We start from the raw sequence: 6,850 nt of genomic DNA on the forward strand, positions 1-6,850 counted from the left end.
TATTTTAAATCGCGATTATGGCTTGCAACGATTATGAAAACAACGTAATCTAACGATTTTTTTTTTTTTGGGGTTTCTCAGTTGAATTATATTTCAAGTTCAGGGTAATCAACTGTTAAAAACATACTGTTCACATTTTTTTCACTCCAATAAATGGATGTTTTCAAAGTCAATGAATAATCACATTTACAATTATTTACCTAAATAGTGGAGATTATGATTTTTGCCGTAATCGAGCAGCCCTACTGCAGGTGCTGATCTCTCTCACGTCCGGTTATACTTCACTCGCGTTTATGTCCAAATCCATCAGATCTAGCGGATGATATGGCTACTGCCATTCCCTACACGCAGACTCACGCAGACTCAAACCTCATCTTAGGCCCAAATGCGATCCGCAGTTACCCCGTTGCAAGGTGCCGGTGAGTTGACGTGTGCTACCCCCCCCCGCCAACGCTCGCGACACGTGAGTGGCCAGCCTAAACAACAATAAGCGCTGCTTGGCAACCGTGTGTGGCGGCAAAGTACAAAGACATTTTGACAGGAGAGATTTAGTTTTGCCGGTATTCAGCATATTTTACCGGTCATAGTCCGGTAATCATTTACACTAACGGAGAGTCCTACACAACATACGTCAAAACCAAGTTATGTTTTAAGCATGAAAGCTGTAGGCCTATAGCTGTCAACTGTTCAAACTGTGATCACCAGTTCAATACATTTGACAAATTCGACTTGGTTTCTACACTTATTTGAACATGTATTTTTTTTATTGCTTTAAACATTTTCCCCCCCAACGTTTTTTTGGTGGTCGAATTTTCATTTGCTTTCAAATTCCCATCCCTAATCTGTACCGTTGCGTTTTTTGCAGTAAGACTTACCTTTGCTGTTCTCATCTTCTCCCGTCTCCTCTTCTTCCACATCTTCAACATCCTCCATATCTGCCGGGTCCATCTCAGGCTGGTCTTTGCTGCAGGGAGACAGGTCATTGTTACACAGGTGGCATGTTTAGGGTTCTTCTTTCAGTGGATTTGAGCACCTTGCATGCTGTTTGGACGCGTGACCAAGCAATGAACTCTTTACTTATGGCTGGCTGGCTTCAACTATCCCAGACAAATGTACAACTGGATCTTCAAAGAACGGTCATCAAACGTGAATCTATGCAACAGCTGCAGCATGTCTTCCTCAAGGTCACTTCAGTCTGTAATCGAGGGGTAGTTGTCATGTCTTTAAGAGGCCGTGCAGGAGAGATCATGAATGTATACGACAGCTGACACAGCATAGATACTCATCCTCCTGACAATCTGCACAACAATATTCAAATCAATGACCGACTGAGAGAGACTGCGTCCTTTTCTTGATGCAGTGATGTTACGATCTGCTACTCAGATGTTAGGCTCTGAGTTTTGGCGTGGCATCCGAAACAGCCCTAACCTTGATCAAGTGGTGCAGTGATTACATATTTGTAGGCTATCAACAATTGGAATTGCAAGAGAGCCTCAGCGTCAAAAAGCACACGTGAACTTTTCCATGAGATATCGGAAAATTAGATGTGTTGAAATTGCACATTAATGATACTTAAAATGTTTAGTTCAGCATTATACGTTTAGTTCAGCATTATAATCTCCACACATTTACCCCAGTGTGATTTTGGAAGCGTAAAGACAATCGCTAAAAGCAAACGTTACGCTGTAAAGGAACTACAGCACGGTCACATAACCACTGCTAAGCTAAAGGCGGCTAATGTTGTGAATGAAGATTTTAAGTCTTCTCATTTAGACACCGTATTTCAGTCCTCAAATAGAAGATGCATTTAACCATAAGTGGTCAAATGCTAACTCATTCCCAGGTTTGAGGCCTCCTGTGACTAAAGGAACATCAGTAAGATCCAAAAGAGGCGGGAACATCATGATGCGTTAAAGGTCCTTTCAGTAAGAAAAGTGGATATTGGGCAAAGGTCAATTATAACATTACCACGATGTGACTGATAATCGCTCAAATAATTTAAGTAAAATATGACTTCAGGCGAGTTAAATATGGAAAAGATACGATAACATGAAACCCTCTTTCATCGTGTTGACCTGGGCCAGTTCAGAGATACCACAGCAGGTGATTTCCTCTCATCTGTCATCTCTCATCTGTCACAAGCATTCGGCTGAAAGAGACAGGTGGCGTTGATGTCAAGTGTTTGACACGTCGCTGGAGGAAGATGTACTTACTTGTCGATGTCTGCCATTTCAGCTGAGTCTCGAGTGATGCTAAGGAGAGAGGAGGAGGAGAAGAAGTAATACGTTTAGAAACACTGGATCATTTTTTCATGGCTTTGTTGTTTGAGTTATATTGAGAAGCATTTTTTTTAATTTTTTTTATAATTGTTTTTGGTTTCGTTAGTGTGGGCATGTGCGGGTTGAGGGAGGGAGGGGGGAGTGTAGTGAGTGTACTGTGATATTACCATCTATGAAATGGCATCGATTATTGTACACTATAATGAAATAAAAACACTGGATAACATTCATATCCATGTGGTTTTTAAATTACATTTCAGGGTCACCGTCATAGCATTAGCAAATCAATCCTGATGCTAATTATAGGATGCTTAAATCATAACGGAGGTGATGTTTAAGTTTTCTTATCGAGTCCACAGAAGGTTTTTTTTTGTAGTTTAGTGCTAAAACACTTACATATGACACAGCTAGCATCCTAATGGACTTCTTTAAAATAAGGTCCGATCTGTTTAATACACATTTTGTTGGTTCACCTTCAATCTTACATCTTCTACTGGTAATCATTAGAAACCGGTCATTAAAGATTAATCTTTATGGGTCCATTTATAGATTGTTCAGCTCTGTTGCCCAGTCATGATCCTATACCCACAAACATATTGCTGTACGTGCAATCCCACTAAGAAGGAAATGCATAAAACATGGATATAAAAAGAACCCTATGCAGCAGATGAGCTGAACTCAAACCTAGCCAACAGCTGAAGACGATCATTATTGACATTGTTTTAATAAACGGCAGCTTTGACATTGATATCAGCGATACAGAAACATTAAAAAATGCAAGCTGAACCAAAATAAAAAGTCTTCCTGGTGCTAAGAGAGTTTAAAAGTTTCTCCAGGAATTTTCCACAAAAGCATGCAATAAATATTTCAGTTCAAACCCTTTTGTAGTCATGCATTAAACGCAGATAATATTATATTAGTAGCGCTTCTTAATCCCCATAGTGTGCCATCTTTTGCGTCTCTTTCTTGTTGAATGCCTGACAGCTGTACATGTTGAAGTGGATTTAAGTTGCATCTAGTTGAGGGTTAGGCCATAACTTCTTCCTAAGGAATCACAATGTATATGTAGTATATTATGTCGTCATTGTATTACAAAATAACTCGAGGCAAGCTGTACTTAAAGTCAAATACGTTTATAAAGACTCACTCTGTTAAACGCCATGCATCACTATAGAAAGACAGGTCTTTTGAATGTTGATAAATGGAAGTTGACAAACAATTATTTTACAAAACCCCCCGTTTCTGCCGCTACTTGGACTATTCCACATCGCCTTCTAACAGAAACATTAATCAAAGTGTTGATCTAATTTAAGAACATTTAATAAGTGTCAATTCATGATTTATAGTATTAAATAATTGTGATTTCATGAGAGAACTCTGACAATTATGAAACATTTTTTTGTAGAGGAAGCTTTTAACTCTTAAACTATCAACTTGGGACCCTCGCCGGTGCTTTTATCTCATCATTTGCCAATCAATTTGTTTCTAAAAAAACGTTAGGTTCCCTTTTTTGTTTTGGATAGTAAGTGTAAATACTTATGTATAGGGCTCGTGGGGGAAGCCATACACATATGTCCTCAGTCTATAATAATATGCAAATGTCCTGTAATTTCCTTAAAAGATGATATGTATGTCTTTAGATGACATTACATAACTAATCTTCTGTATTATGTGGCCTACATTCAGCGATGATGCTGAACTACAGAGCTGATGTGACAGCTGACGTTATTCTCCTTCATGCCAAATTATTGATGGAGAAAGCTTTTGGCTGCAGCACACTTAAAAGAAATGTCATGTATCTCTGTTTCAAGGTGGGTTATATTATTGCTTTTTAATTAAGGACAGCATGATTGCAGTTTAACAATGTATTAACTGTGAGACCAGGCTCCAGCATTTCAATCAATGTACATGTCGTAAGTTGTCATAATCATCTAAAAAGCTAAGAGGATTACATTCAAGAGACATGTTTAATAGACAAGGATTGAGCTTAAAATGTTCAGTTTGCAATATTACTGCAATAGAAAAGAGTATTTTAATCATCTCACACGCGTCACAAAAGCCAATAATTACCAAATAGCTACTGGACAATTAATTAAATTGAGATACCTCACTTTATTTCAGACAGTACATGTATTTAATACCTTAAGTTCCACCTGGGGCTACCCTGCAGTATACAAAGTCATTCAAACTAGCTTTTACTTGTAACACAGTATTCCTGCACTCAATTGTCAATTTAACTTACAAAAGGATGTTTAAATCCTCTCACACCTGTCACAAAAAGCCAACAATTACCAACTAGCCTCTGGGCAATTCTTTTTTTCCTAGAACTGAAATGCATGTGTTACAGACTTTCTTTTTCTTTTTTACTTTCTGGCACATGCCTTTCTCTCCTGATCCTGACCAGCGACCACGTGTTGCATACTCAGGTCTAGCAAACCCATCAATGACTACCAAACCTCCCCTTGTGGATGCCTGTCTGTCTGCACACTGGAGCCACATGTGTAAACTTCATTTGGATCAAAACCTGTCACGTTTACAGTCCCACGTCAAACAATAAAAGTAGCATTTGGTTCCTGCCAAAACAGGCTAGTAACAAGCTAGTAAACAGGCTAACTTTAGCCGGCCTACCCGGTATTGTCAATGCTTCAATGGGCTACTTAAGCTAGCGTATGTGCTGCTAGCTTTATACGCACTATTTGGGCTGTTTAAGTGGAAAGAACAGCATCGAAAAACAATGGAAGATGATATAATATCATTCAGTAAGTACTTAGGTTATAAGCATTAAACAGTGCGAATAATGTGTTTAGCTCCCTTAAGCCTAGTCTCCATCCCCACCCTGTTATCATCCTGCAAAAAAAAAATTAAGGTCAAGTCCTAAAAGACACAAAACACGTGTCAACAAATATCCACATTAACGGCCATTAACTGACGTTATGTCGACTGTTTAAAAGCACTGATTGTCATAGCAACCCAACGGTAACGGTTATGAATTATAGCCGGGTTTTTTTTTTGTAATCGCATAATGGTGGAGCCTCAATGGCTGCTGTCTGACTTCACTAGAGGAGGGGGGGGAAAGCGGCCTTTCTCTTCCGCCTTTCCGTTAAAGGCAGTAAATGTACCGTGTGAAACCCCGCACACGGTTCGGGGTGCTGTCCCCGGAGCTCGTTATCGGGTAGCGAGTCTCTTACCTTCGCTGTGTGACCGGAGGTGGTGAAGCGGGGCTGCGCAGTGATGAGGTCCCGGTGGAAGAAAGACACTCCGCTCCGATGGCGGTAAAAGGGAGAGAGATCCCGCCGCTTGCGCTCATATATATCCGACGTCATCACGTAAACCGGCAGTCACCGTGGCAACACTGCAAAAGGGGAGGGGCGGAGATGAGGTGCCCCAAAAAGGGGAAAGTAAGGGATGAGGGACCACCACCATCATCACGATTAAATCCTCCTCTTCATCACCATATTAATTATTAATTACACCGTTTCTTTTGTATATTTAAATTTGGTGTAAATACTTGTCTTTATTTATTTTTTAATGTTAAACCGTTTTTTTTTACATTTTCTTTTTATTATCGTTATATTTCTGACCTTCTCCTTCAACTTATTTACTTATGTTGTTAATGTTTGCACCAACATACACCAAATCTAATCCCTTATATGTGTAAACGTACCTGGCAATACGCTTAATTCTGATTCTGATGTTTCCTTGTTTAGCTGATGCTCAAAAAACTCTTAATAAAAGTTATTATTATTTATTTGTATTGTTGCTGTTGAATTACTTACCGCTTGAAACAAAGAACCCCGTTTCCCCGCGGTCAAACTTCTTAAAACGTGTTAATACTGTAGGTTTTAGCGGAGTAGCCTATTTAATCTGTTTTTATTGGTTTATGTATAACCTGTGAACAAGTTGACACTGTTTAAAATACACTTAATTGATGGCTTGTGACTTTTTAGTACAACTATTTATATCACATAATTTGTCAACCATCTTTCTTTTCCCCCCGCTTCCACATCATCAATGTCCTAGTCATTTTTAGTATTGAACTAGTTCAAACCTCATGTTCATGTCAATTCAAATCAGTTTCTTTGTTTAGCCCAATATCACAAATCAGACAATTTCCTAATGAGGCTTTACAATAATTACAATATACAACACTGGACTACTTAACGACTAGTTTAATTGTTCAAAAATAACCAAATAAAAAGTAGTACATGAAGTGAAAATAATTATACTTTGTGAAAGTGATTGTACACATGTGTATTTTATTGCATACTCATTTTGTGAATGTACATGTCGATTCATCTTTCAAGAAGTGTCACATTTTTTGACAACGTTTTAAATAACAAGTAAGCACCTTCTCTGAACAGAATCCCCTCCTCTGAGTTTGCAGTTATGGCGGCAGATCACTGTCAGCAGGATATCTGATGAGCTTCAAACTGAACATGGATCCTGAGAGCGACAGTATTTAAATTTCACTGAAGTGCACCAAGCAGAAGTCAGAAAACAGACACTGATCTGAGACCTGCTGCAGGGATAAGAACCAGGTTCCAATTAACAATGCAACAGATTCTAGGCTC

General features: G+C 38.9%; 1 long non-coding RNA gene across 1 annotated transcript; it reads right to left on the reverse strand.

The window, feature by feature from the left end:
- Positions 1–847: 847 nt before the first annotated feature.
- LOC104959920 (uncharacterized) lies at positions 848–5,576 on the reverse strand. Its single transcript, XR_799935.1, has 3 exons — positions 5,468–5,576; positions 2,214–2,252; positions 848–964 (listed from the first exon to the last, which is right to left on the reverse strand). It is a non-coding gene; the product is annotated as an uncharacterized lncRNA (long non-coding RNA).
- Between the last annotated feature and the right edge of the window lie 1,274 nt (positions 5,577–6,850).

Source organism: Notothenia coriiceps, unplaced genomic scaffold, assembly GCF_000735185.1.
Source record: "Notothenia coriiceps isolate Sejong01 unplaced genomic scaffold, NC01 NC01_scaffold00001273, whole genome shotgun sequence".
Taxonomy (NCBI): Eukaryota; Metazoa; Chordata; class Actinopteri; order Perciformes; family Nototheniidae; genus Notothenia; species Notothenia coriiceps.